Below are 14687 nucleotides of genomic sequence, written 5' to 3' on the forward strand. Positions count from 1 at the left end.
TTATATTCAGACTGCTCAGAGGCTCAATCCCAGACAAGCTTGATGGTCACTTTTCTTTGCACGCTTTAACTTTCAGTTTCATTTCCATTTTGCAGATAAGAACATTAAAGCTGATGCTCTTTCCAGGTCCTTTGATGTTTCTGTTCTGACAACACATAATTGATCCTTCCAGATGCATTTGGTGGTGCCTATTAAACTGTCGGAAGTACCCACGGGTAAGAGTTTTGTTCCTGAAGCCCAACGTATTAAAGTCATTAAATGGGGACATGCCTCCAAGACCATCGGTCATCCTGGAGTTCGGGAAACTCAGAAATTAATTTCTCGTCATTACTGGTGGTCCTCCATGAACAAAAGATATTCAAGACTTTGTCTCCTCTTGTACCTTATGAGTCCAAAATAAGTTTTCTAAGTTAAAACCAGCAGGTCTCCTTCTTCCTCTGCCTGTACCTGAAGTCTCTTGGCAACATATAGGAATGGGCTTTATCACTCATCTTTCACCCTTTAAAGGTTGCGAGGTCATCTGGGTGGTAGTTGACCATTTCTAGTCGACCTTCTGCTCCTCATCTGGCTGAACTGTTCCTCCACATCGTTTCTGATAGGGGGTGTACAATCACTTCTCATTTTTTGGAGAGTATTATGCAAACTACTGGATGTCACATTCAATTTTTCTTCAGCCTATCAATGTCAATCTAATGGACAAGTGGAGCAAATCAATCAAATCCTCATTGGATTCTTGCAGCACTTCACTAATACTCATCAAGATGACTGGGTCAACCTCCTGCCCTGGGCTGAATTTTCACACAATCATCATGTCTGTGATGTTACAGGTAAATCTCAATTTTTTGTTGTCTATGGTCACTACCCTAATATTCCTCTTCCAGTGTCTGCTTTCTCCGGGGTAACAGCAACAGATGGTTCTATTGAAGAATCCTCCAAGCCGTGGGTCAGATAAAGAGAAACGTGCATATGAGACACAGGACTCCTCCGCAATTCTCACCTGGAGACAAGGTATGGCTCTCCTCTAAAAACATTCATCTCAGATTTCCATCTTTTAAGTTGGGTCCTTTTCCTGTCATAGAGAAGATTAACCCTGTGTGCTACAAACTCAAACTGCCAGCATCTCTTCGCATTCCTAACTCTTTCCATGTTTCATTACGCATGCCTGCTGTATTTAAAGGGGTTTTACAAGTCTATGAAAAAAAAAAAAAACACTGTAGTTGCTGATTATAATATAGACTAAAGCTATATGAGCACCTTGATGCATGTTTTCATACAGCTGAGCTTTCCTCATTTCTCCCATGCAGCCAGCTTTTCCTGCTTCTACACTTCCTGGTTATGGGAGTGTCGGTGTAACGATGAGGCTGCTCTTCTCTGTATCCTCCCACTGCCCCTCCCAGTACTGCTGCTCCACACCCCCTTCTGCTCTACCTCTGTTACTTCCCCGCCCATACCCATTACTTCATCATTCACAGCCCAGTACTCCTTAGTCCTTTTCTTATGGTGTAGCATGGAGCCTTTTGTGTATTTTACCTTCCCATCAGCCTCCTGGATGATTTCCCAGTGATTCACAGGTGCAATCACACACCATAGAACATAGTAATAAAGACTGTGCTAGCCATCTATTCATATACTTCTCAAAATGCTGCATGTGAGCTTACTGCATATACCTCCAGTGGCGGATCCAGAGCCTGGTCTCCGGAGGGGCACTTCCAGAATTATTTCTGTCCGCCGCTACAAAACAATGGTGTTTATAGAACAGACTACACAGTGTAGCGGTATACTGTACATTGTGTGGCACAGTGTAGGCTATATGTGTATAACATAAACATATTTCACATGAAAACTTACAATGACTTGGCTTGGTCCTTGGGGATCTCGGACACCACTTCCACACTTAGGCCGGGGGGCTCGGCGGAGCTGATGTTGTGTTTTATCCTAATGAGAAAGATTTCATAATAAGGATTTGGAGAAGAGGCAGAGGAATAGCAGAGCAGAGAGAGGCTGGTGCTGCTACTAGGGGGTCATTCCATGGGGGGGTAATAAAGCCCACCATAATGCCCCCCCAGTAGAAATAATTCTCCTTATAATGTGACAGTGCAAAACATACCCCCCTTTTAATGCCCCCAGTTGAGCTAATGTCCCCATAGTGCCCCCATAATGTGCCAGAATAAAATACCCCTATATAGTGCCCCCAGTAAATGCCCCCATAATGCTCCTCTCCCCCCTTCCTCCTAGTGCCCCCATAATGTACTAGTATAAAATGCCCCATATATAGTGCCCCAGTAGATGCCCTCAGTGTTCCCAATAATTTGCAAGTATAAAATACCCCTTCTTAGTGCCCCCCGTAGATGACCCCATAGTACTCCTCTCCCCCCTTCCCCATAGTACCCACCATAATGTGTCCCAGTATAAAATGCTACTGTACAGAGCCCTCCATATAAAATACCCCTTCTTTGTGGCCTCAGTAGATGCCCCTATAGTGCCCCCAATAATGTGCCAGTAATAAGTGCCCCCCATCCTATCCCAGTAATAACAGTCCCCCCATCATATGCCCGTAACATGAGTCCCCCAATGTGCCAGTGAAAATATTGTACATATATAAAAAAAAAACACTTATACTTACCTCCATGTCAGCGAAGCGATGCAGGCCTCTTCTGGCCTATGTCCCGCGCTGTACGGCTCAGGCGGCGCGATGACGTCATTGCGACGCCTGTGCCGGCCTAGTGCCTGCAGTCTATCAGAGGAAGGGACACGCTACTCTCTCCCCTGCCGTGCCGCAGCACATCCATCCTGAGGACGGCGATACAGAGGACTATGGAGATGAGCGCTTCCATAATCTCCCTGCGCCCCGCCGCCGCTGCCCCACACTTCTCAGCAGGGCCGCGCTGCCAGCTTGGGGGGGGAATTGCCCCGTTGCCCCCCCCCCCCCTGGATCCGCAAGTGTATACCTCATTAGTATTGTGGTACTTAGGCTGTGTGCTACTGCTCTCTGTTATCAGCCACTATATATATATAATACTTCGCTCATTCTTCTGCTCTCTGTTATCAGCAACTATATATATATATATATATATAATACATTGCTCAGTCGCCGCTGCTCTCTGTTATCAGCCACTATATATATAATACATCGCTCGTTCTTCTGCTCTCTGTTATCAGCCACTATATATATAACACATCGCTCACTCACCACTGCTCTGTTATCAGCCAATATACAGTATAGATATAATACATCGCTCCATCTTCTTCTCTCTGTTATCAGCCACTATATATATAATACATCGCTCAGTCGCCGCTGTTCTCTGTTATCAGCCTCTATATATATATATATATATATATATATATAATACATTGCTCAGTCTTCTGCTCTCTGTTATCAGCATTACATATAATACATAACTCAGCCTGCTGCTCCCTGTTATCAGCCACTATATATATATATATATATATATATACAGTACAGACCAAAAGTTTGGACACACCTTCTCATTCAAAGAGTTTTCTTTATTTTCATGACAATGAAAATTGTAGATTCACACTGAAGGCATCAAAATTATGAATTCACACATGTGGAATTATATACATAACAAAAAAGTGTGAAACAACTGAAAATATGTCATATTCTAGGTTCTTCAAAGTAGCCACCTTTTGCTTTGATTACTGCTTTGCACACTCTTGGCATTCTCTTGATGAGCTTCAAGAGGTAGTCACCTGAAATGGACTTCCAACAGTCTTGAAGGAGTTCCCAGAGATGCTTAGCACTTGTTGGCCCTTTTGCCTTCACTCTGCGGTCCAGCTCACCCCAAACCATCTCGATTGGGTTCAGGTCCGGTGACTGTGGAGGCCAGGTCATCTGGCGCAGCACCCCATCACTCTCCTTCATGGTCAAATAGCCCTTACACAGCCTGGAGGTGTGTTTGGGGTCATTGTCCTGTTGAAAAATAAATGATGGTCCAACTAAACGCAAACCGGATGGAATAGCATGCCGCTGCAAGATGCTGTGGTAGCCATGCTAGTTCAGTATGCCTTCAATTTTGAATAAATCACCAACAGTGTCACCAGAAAATCACCCCCACACCATCACACCTCCTCCTCCATGCTTCACGGTGGGAACCAGGCAAGGAAAGCCATGGAGCCCACATATACCGTCATGTTCCATGAGCGTCTTGATCTCCTCAGTGCGCATGCCCAGAATGACATCATCATGTGAGTCACAATTTGACGATCGTGCGCATGCGTTCTACAAGGTATTCACTTGTTAACGCCATTTTACTTAAGGGAGAATTGCCCTATAGATCCGTTCACATTCATCACATAGATGATAACTAGACACATTTACTCAAAGCAGTGACTGCAAAACGGAACAGATCGAAAGTATATAGTGAACCGCAGTAGGCATCTCCTACAGGAGCCAGTATCAGGACCGGGACCCCCACCTCTCGGAAGGGATACCGGACCATGGGGCCGTATATGTCGGGGGGGGGGATATCTCCATGAACCCCGCCGACAACCGTAGCCCATTTACTGGCAGAAAAGCGGTCATAGAGGGGTTATCCCTCACCATCACAGTAACATAATCGCACTATGGATTGATTACATGTCTGGAATAGCGCATAGAAGAGAGGACGCTGTAGTCAGTACTTGGCTGCATCGCTGCCAACAGGTTTAAAGTTCAGGGATCCACATCCAATACTGTGAAGATTAAAAAAAATTCTAAAAAGACAAAAAGAAATAGATACGTTAAGTTCCGAATTTACATTCTGTTGCATTTGTAGTTACGCATAATTATTTCACAAATCTCCTGCACTATTACATGTGTAGGGGAAAAGCATCACATACATGCAAGGGAAGCAGGAGCGTGCAACAGATCAACAGGCACCTACCTTAACTCAGCATTTAAACCTCTAGGGTGCCAGCTATCCAAATCATATATCCATCGCAACTCTCTTTTTTTCAGGATTGCTAAACGGTCCCCACCTCTTCTGGGGAGCACCACATGATCCACAATCCAGCATCTTAGATCCCGCTCAGTGTGCCCAAGGGATCCAAAATGTCTGGTAGATCAACACGTTTTTTTCTTATTGAATTCCTAGTTTTAATTCTGTGGACGTTTCACCAATATATATCAAGTTGCAAGGGCATGCCAACACATAAATTACATATGATGATGCGCAATTCAAGTGAAATTTGATGGAATATTCCTTATGTGTGGAGGGATGTATAAAGGACCTGGATTTGCATATATAGCGGCAATTGATGCAATTGAGACAAGGATAACATCCAAGTCCCAAGTGCGACAATGTTCGCTGTACGCTGATTTTCTTGCGGCCAACATCCGCTTTAACTAGATGATCTTTGATGTTTTTACTTTTCTGATATGATAGAAGGGGAGGAGACTTAAATTCTGGTACATCTTTAATAGACCTACCCAAAATACTCCAATTATCCTTGAGGATACGTCCCATCTCCACACTGCACTCAGAGTATGTGGACATGAAAGGTATCCTCCGGATCCTTTTAGAAGCAGTTGATGTCTTTTTTGCATTATCGCGTAAAATCCCATTTTTTGGGGCATCTAGTAATTCATGGGGATACCCCCACTCCCTAAATTTACCTGCCATCATTTCCAACGTACTCGCTAGCTCGGTCTGATCCGATACAATGCGTTTTGCACACAGGAATTGTGAGTGTGGGAGGTGTTTGACTAAACTACGGGGTGATTGCTTTCATACCGCAGAATTGTATTCCTGTCAGTTGACTTGACATAAAGGCCTGTGTTAATTGAACCATCGACCAGTCTAACATTAGTATCCAAAAAGGACAGTTGTGTCTTGGAATAAGTCACAGTATATTGAAGATCAGAGTCAATGCTATTCAAATATGTATGGAACTCAACCAATTGTGGTTCTGTGCCTGACCACAGGAGGAAGACGTCATCTATGTATCGCCACCACCCAACAACATGTTGAAAGTGGTGGGATACATAGATGAAGTCCTCCTCCATGTGCCGCATGTAGATATTTGCATACGTTGGGGCCACATTGGACCCCATCGCAACACCACGTTTTTGACTAAAAAAGGTATCTTGAAACAGAAAATAATTATTTTCCAAAATTAATTTCAACAGGAAATTAATAAAATGCTTTGCATGTTGTGTTATGGACGAATCATCCAAATATTTATTGACAGCGGAAATGCCCTTCTCGTGTCCTATTGACGTGTACAAAAATACAACGTCAAAGGACACGAGAGTGACAGTCCGCAAGCCAGTAGTATCCACCGCTCTCAGTTGTTGCAAAAAATGTCCTGTGTCCTGAATATATGATTTTCCAGCTGTCGAGAACTCTCGTAGTATCCTATCTAGGAACATAGCAATTCTACTGAAGACAGAGTCAGTGCCAGAAACGATGGGGCGACCGGGGGGGGGGGGGGGTCCACAAGGGTTTTGTGGACTTTGGGCAGTATGTATAAGACTGGAGTAATGGGAGATGTCACAGTCAAATATTCCCTTTGCCCTTCATCAATGATGCCCCCAGCCACCGCATTGGATAGACTCTTTTTGATAGTATTCATAATATGAAATTTAGGATCATTCCGTAATACTCCATACACATCCGTATCATTGAGTTGGCGTTCAATTTCTTTTACATAATTACACGTATCAAGAACAACCGCTCCACCGCCTTTGTCCGCGGGTTTAATGGTTAATCGAGTGTTATTCCTGAGCTGGGATAGTGCCTCAATCTCTGCAGTTGTCAGATTGGGTTTATTTAATCTAGCTGTATCCCCAAAAGAGGATTTTAACTCTCTGACATCCCTTTTAACTGCAGATATAAAGGCCGCTATAGCAGGCTCATCTACATATGGAAAAAATGTACTTTTATTAATTAGACCCAGTTTCTTGAGTGAAAATTCACTAGAGCATGTCAGTGTATCACCAATATGATCCTTAAAAAACACTTTTAACTTAATAGAACGAAAAAAGTCATTAAGATCCATTTCTAGATCGAACCAGTTTACCTTAGTGTTAGGGCAAAATGTGAGCCCTTTGGACAGGACACTCTGTTGAGCTGGAGTCAATTCAACTGAAGATAGATTGAAAACTATTGTCTCTTTCTCTGGGATGATGCTTTCGTCGATTGTAATCTGGTCCTGTTGTGTCGCTGTTTTCCCTTTTCGTCTGTATCTGCGGCCTCCTCTCCTGGTTCTTGTTCCTTTCTTTTCTTTGTATCCAGACTGTCCCCTAAAAAAGATGATTTATCCTCATCTAAGGTTGACTGCATGGCTCTTCTCCTTTTCTTGTCGCGGTTGAAACCCATAGATGGTCAATCAGATTGCCACGTATATATGTCGCCTCGTTTGTAGTCGTCTGCATCACGCACCCATTTATTCCTTTTCTCTTCCTCCAATTCCATCTGCAGCTTACTTAGTTGGTCTTTAATTTCATCTTTATATTGCGTGATTTCATCAACAGATAGCTGTGCCACTAATGCCCGGTCCACATCCGACAATTCGTCCATCAGTGAAGTAACTTCCAATTGTAGAAACTCAATATTAAGTAAACTATAGTCCAATGAATATCTGTTTGACAATACTTCAAAACGTTTACAAAACAAATCATTATTGGGAAAGAGGTTTGGGCGTAAGTTTGAGCGCATTCCTCTTGGGATCTTTTTTTCTTTAACGTATTGGCCCAGTGTGGCCATGTGCAATCTCATTGAGATAAGACGTTTAGAAACAGTTAGATACTTGCGTTTGAGTTCCTAGACTGTAGGCGCCTGAAGAAAAGAGGCATCGCCCTCAATTCCCCGCATGATGCGATCAATCTCTTCCACGGTATAAGTGCCGCCATAGGGTGTTTCCGTATTAGACATGGTTTATGCTTCAGGTGTGCTCACTCGCGGTGCCGAGTATATGAAAAGAGAAAGTCCAATGGGAGCACCAACCTGAGAATGGGTGCAAAGTCCAAAGGAACATTGTCGCACTTGGGACTTGGATGTTATCCTTGTCTCAATTGCCGCTATATATGTAAATCCAGGTCCTTTATACATCCCTCCACACATAAGGAATATCCCATCAAATTTCACTTGAATTGTGCATCATCATATGTAATTTATGTGTTGGCATGCCCTTGCAACTTGATATATATTGGTGAAACGTCCACAGAATTAAAACTGAGATTGAACAACCATAGGAATTCAATAAGAAAAAAAAGTGTTGATTTACCAGTTTCCAGACATTTTGGATCCCTTGGGCACACTGAGCGGGATCTAAGATGCTGGATTGTGGATCATGTGGTGCTCCCCAGAAGAGGTGGGGACCGTTTAGCAATCCTGAAAAAAAGAGAGTTGCGATGGATATATGATTTGGATAGCTGGCACCCTAGAGGTTTAAATGCTGAGTTAAGGTAGGTGCCTGTTGATCTGTTGCACGCTCCTGCTTCCCTTGCATGTATGTGATGCTTTTCCCCTACACATGTAATAGTGCAGGAGATTTGTGAAATAATTATGCGTAACTACAAATGCAACAGAATGTAAATTCGGAACTTAACGTATCTATTTCTTTTTGTCTTTTTAGAAAAATTTTTAATCTTCACAGTATTGTATGTGGATCCCTGAACTTTAAACCTGTTGGCAGCGATGCAGCCAAGTACCGACTACAGCGTCCTCTCTTCTATGCGCTATTCCAGACATGTAATCAATCCATAGTGCGATTATGTTACTGTGATGGTGAGGGACAACCCCTCTATGACCGCTTTTCTGCCAGTAAATGGGCTACGGTTGTCGGCGGGGTTCATGGAGATGTCCCCCTCCGACATATACGGCCCCATGGTCCGGTATCCCTTCCGAGAGGTGGGGGTCCCGGTCCTGATACTGGCTCCTGTAGGAGATCCCTACTGCGGTTCACTATATACTTTTGATCTGTTCCGTTTTGCAGTCACTGCTTTGAGTAAATGTGTCTAGTTATCATCTATGTGATGAATGTGAACGGATCCATAGGGCAATTCTCCCTTAAGTAAAATGGCGTTAACAAGTGAATACCTTGCAGAACGCATGCGCACGATCGTCAAATTGTGACTCACACGATGATGTCATTCTGGGCATGCGCACTGAGGAGATCAAGACGCTCATGGAACATGACGGTATATGTGGGCTCCATGGCTTTCCTTGTTTTCATTTCTATGATCCTTATCCAATATGTTGTCACTATTTTATTATTCTAATTGGAATCAAGTTTTGTATATGTCTTGTTCTATATAAAGGGGATTGTATCCTATTATTATGGAACGTATGACGCTAGTCACTTTGGAAATATGCACCTTATATTTGTATCATGTGTCTGTAATTTAAATTAATTGTAACCACACCCTGATGGGTGGGACACGTTTTGTAAATGCTTTATAAGTCTTCACTTTCACTATCTCTATGCTTGAGGAAGGCTCGTATGAGCTGAAACGTCGCAAGATTTGCCATACTATGGGTGAATAAAACAGCTTGGATTTTCATCACAATTTGGAGTGCAGTCCTCTTTTTTCTCTTTTATACTATTGGGGATTGCCGTCACCCCCTTTTGGACTTTGCACCCATTCTCAGGTTGGTGCTCCCATTGGACTTTCTCTTTTATATATATATATATATATTTTTTACATCGCTCAGTCTTCTGCTTCCTGTTATCAGCCACTATATATATATATATATATATATATATATATTACATCGCTCAGTCTGCTGCTCTCTGTTAGAAAATAACGTAGGACCGCGCTGCTTTCTCCACCCTTCAGGAAGCCGATCCTCCCTTGTTCGTTCCAGAGGTGTATAATGGGCACAGGAAAATGGTGATCCTAATACAATCCACAGTCCTCTTTTTATGAAAGACTCTGTGACAGACCAGATCGCACAAATAGCGAAGCACCATCAAGCAACTCGCTATTACAAGGATTTATTTATACTCACAAACATCCAAAAATAAAAGGCACAGGGCAGAATCCTAAGGGGGTTTTCTCATTGACGTGCCTTTTATTTATGGATGTTTGTGAGTATAAATAAATCCTTGTAATAGCGAGTTGCTTGATGGTGCTTCGGTATTTGTGCGATCTCGTCTGTCACAGAGTCTTTCATAAAAAGAGGACTGTGGATTGTATTAGGATCACCATTTTCCTGTGCCCATTATACACCTCTGGAACGAACAAGGGAGGATCGGCTTCCTGAAGGGTGGAGAAAGCAGCGCGGTCCTACGTTATTTTCTGGTTGACTTGTGTGAATAGAACCCACTTCAGGTTTGGGACCTGCAGGGCGTCTGTTCACAGGCAACGTATCTGAGACTTTTTATTCTATTATATTTTTGAATGTTGCTCTCTTATCAGCCACTATATATATATACAGACGTGGACAAAATTGTTGGTACCCTTTGGTCAATGAAAGAAAAAGTCACAATGGTCACAGAAATAACTTTAATCTGACAAAAGTAATAATAAATTAAAATTCTATAAATGTTAACCAATGAAAGTCAGACATTGTTTTTCAACCATGCTTCAACAGAATTATGTAAAAAAATAAACTCATGAAACAGGCATGGACAAAAATGATGGTACCCCTAACTTAATATTTTGTTGCGCAACCTTTTGAGGCAATCACTGCAATCAAACGCTTCCTGTAACTGTCAATGAGACATCTGCACCTCTCAGCAGGTATTTTGGCCCACTCCTCATGAGCAAACTGCTCCAGTTGTGTCCGGTTTGAAGGGTGCCTTTTCCAGACTGCATGTTTCAGCTCCTTCCAAAGATGCTCAATAGGATTGAGGTCAGGGCTCATAGAAGGCCACTTTAGAATAGTCCAATTTTTTCCTCTTAGCCATTCTTGGGTGTTTTTAGCGGTGTGTTTTGGGTCATTGTCCTGTTGCAAGACCCATGACCTGCGACTGAGACCAAGCTTTCTGACACTGGCTAGTACATTTCTCTCTAGAATTCCTTGATAGTCTTGAGATTTCATTGTACCCTGCACAGATTCAAGACACCCTGTGCCAGACGCAGCAAAGCAGCCCCAGAACATAACAGAGCCTCCTCCATGTTTCACAGTAGGGACAGTGTTCTTTTCTTGATATGCTTCATTTTTTCGTCTGTGAACATACAGCTGATGTGCCTTGGCAAAAACTTCGATTTTTGTCTCATCTGTCCACAGGACATTCTCCCAGAAGCTTTGTGGCTTGTCAACATGTAGTTTGGCATATTCCAGTCTTGCTTTTTTATGATTCGTTTTCAACAATGGTGTCCTCCTTGGTCGTCTCCCATGTAGTCCACTTTGGCTCAAACAACGACGGATGGTGCGATCTGACACTGATGTTCCTTGAGCATGAAGTTCACCTTGAATCTCTTTAGAAGTCTTTCTAGGCTCTTTTGTTACCATTCGGATTATCCGTCTCTTAGATTTGTCATCAATTTTCCTCCTGCGGCCACGTCCAGGGAGGTTGGCTACAGTCCCATGGATCTTAAACTTATGAATAATATGTGCAACTGTACTCACAGGAACATCTAGTTGCTTGGAGATGGTCTTATAGCCTTTACCTTTAACATGCTTGTCTATAATTTTCTTTCTGATCTCTTGAGACAGCTCTTTCCTTTGCTTCCTCTGGTCCATGTCGAGTGTGGTACACACCATATCACCAAACAACACAGTGATTACCTGGAGCCATATATATAGGCCCAATGGCTGATTACAAGGTTGTAGACACCTGTGATGCTAATTAGTGGACACACCTTGAATTAACATGTCCCTTTGGTCACATTATGTTCTGTGTTTTCTAGGGGTACCATCATTTTTGTCCATGCCTGTTTCATGAGTTTATTTTTTTACATAATTCTGTTGAAGCATGGTTGAAAAACAATGTCTGACTTTCATTGGTTAACATTTATAGAATTTTAATTTATTATTACTTTTGTCAGATTAAAGTTATTTCTGTGACCATTGTGACTTTTTCTTTCATTGACCAAAGGGTACCAACAATTTTGTCCACGTCTGTATATTACATCACTCAGTCTTCTGCTTCCTCTTATCAGCCACTGTATAGAATAATGCACCTTTGGCCTCATGCACACGACCGTCTTGTGTATCCGTGTCCGTTGTTCCGTTTTCCGTGATTTTCTGCGGACCCATTGACTTTCAATGGGTCCTTTGAAAACTCAGAAAATGCATCGTTTGTCATCCACGTTCGTGATCCGTGTTTCCTGTCCGTCAAAAAAATATGACCTGTCCTATTTTTTTGACGGACAACGGTTCACGGACCCATTCAACTCAATGGGTCCGTGAAAAAACACGGAGGCACACAAGATTGTCATCCGCGTCCGTGATCCGCGTCCGTTTTTTTTCCTATCATTTTCAAGGCAAACTTGACTTAGATTTATTTTTTCACTTTTCTGGTCTGGTGATCCTCCAAAAATCAAGGAAAACAAACGGACATTTACATAATATTATCCCCCTAGTGGCCTCCTTTACATAATAATATCCCCCTAGTGGCTCCCCCTTCACATAAGAATACCCACTTAGTGGCCCCCTTGCAGATAGCCAGGCTGTATTTCAGTGACAGCACACCACTCTCTCTCTCTGCACTAGCAATGTCACACTGGATTACTAGCCTGTCGGCACCTGAAGTGGTGCCTATGAATTAAAGAAGCTTCCTTACTTTGCAGGCATCCCTAGCTTGAGAAGCAGGCAGGGTAAGGGTACTTTCACACTAGCGTTTTTCTTTTCCGGCACTGAGTTCCGTCCTAGGGGCTCTATACCGGAAAAGAACTGATCAGTTTTATCCCCATGCATTCTGAATGGAGAGAAATATGTTCAGGATGCATCAGAATGTCATCAGTTAAGTCACTGAACAGCGTTTTGGACAGAGGAAATACCACAACATGCTGCAGTATTATCTCCATCCAAAATTCCGGATCAGTTGCCAGAATGCCGGATCCTGCAATAATTTACATTGAAATGTATTAGTGCCGGATCCGGCATTAAAAATACCGCAATGCCAGATCCGTCCTTCCAGTCTGCGCATGCGCAGACCGTTAAAAATTAGAAAAAAATAATAACGGATCCATTTCTCCGGATGACATACGGATCCATCTACAAATGCTGTCAATTTGGATGCAGATTGCCTGATCCGGCAGACAGTTCCGGTGACGGAACTGCTTCCCGGATCACTCTGCCGCAAGTGTGAAAGTAGCCTTACTTAGCTGTAGTGACAGTGCTGGTGCAGAGAGCTGAAATAGGGGGCGGAGCACTTCTCCTGCAGCTCCTGACGTCAGCTGGTAGCTCTGCCGGCTGGAGAAGGAGGACGGGCAGGGGCAGGCAATGAACGTGTCTCTGGGATGATTGACACATTCATTGTGGGATGGAACAAGGCAGCCAGGATCACGTACACAATGAACAGAACATGATCCTGAAGCAAGGAGGAAGCAAAGGAGTATACCACCTGACTGGGAACCAGATCGCTGGCCCAGTAGGACATTTTTAATTACTGTCTATTATAAAACTAACATACACACCAGTGGGGGCAAAATAAGAATACAAATTGAAATCTCGGAATAACTCTTTAACAGATTCTGCAAAGGTGCCTCTGAGAAACTTCCTCCAGTCAGAGGTAAAACATTCTATTCAGTTGACTGGAAAGGATACAGTCCTGAAGAGAGGTTCTGGGAGCCTAAAGACAACATCAATGCTCCTCCTCAGGTCCAATGAGAGGAGGGGAAGGCATAAGGGAGGAGTGTGGCAGGCGCAGCACTATGAAGTGCCTTTTTGCGCTGTGGCATTAGAAGAATTTTGGGATCTCTGACTTTTAGTCTAACCAGACTGTCTGTTACTCTGTAATTCCTCTAGCGCCGTTCTATGGAAACAGTAGGTTCAAAGAGCACACCAAATGCTTGAAATAACTTCTTTTATTAACTTCAACTTTTCTTCATATAGCACTGCCGCCTCCGCAGCAGATAGTCCATGTACATAACACGTGTTGAAAAGATATCACAAAATGGTGGTATGATTAAGATGGTGGTTTAACTGTTCAATCTTGTCATTCAACATAAAATGGTGGATATATTTCTCTCTTGAGTATCTGTATTCTCACTTTAAGTTATTTAAGCACTTTATGATCTCTCTGAGAGGTATATCTGAGGTCTAACTAATAGTGCTGATTGCTCAACTTGGTTTGCAGTTTGCAGTATGCAATTGCTTATGATCTGGTTTGAGCAGTTCAGTTTGTATGCAATTTGTATGGAATCTGGTTTGTATGTTTACCATTTGTATGGTTGCAATTGTAGTTTGGTGGAACTGTAAGTATACACATATATATCTAGTTCAGTATACAGTTCTAAACACAATACTAACAATATGAACATTATATAACTGTTTTAAATACCTATACTGGCCTCTTGTTCCCCAAAAAACTCAGCTCTCAGTGGAGTGAATGTCTCTTCAGCTCCTGTCTCTGGTGAATAATGATTCTAGCAGCAGGAGCTGGGGGAATTCCCAGACAGGCTGTATGTGATTGGTCTAGACCTCTGCTCAGCAACAACAGATTAACACTATACTTTCTGTTTCTGCTGTGTCACTGAGCTTACCTTACATTACAAAATGAATCTTAAAGGCATATTATCTTTTTCTGCTTCTGTGAACACAAAATATATATGATATCACAGTAAATAACTC

Source organism: Bufo gargarizans, chromosome 1 (genome assembly GCF_014858855.1).
Source record: "Bufo gargarizans isolate SCDJY-AF-19 chromosome 1, ASM1485885v1, whole genome shotgun sequence".
Classification (NCBI taxonomy): Eukaryota; Metazoa; Chordata; class Amphibia; order Anura; family Bufonidae; genus Bufo; species Bufo gargarizans.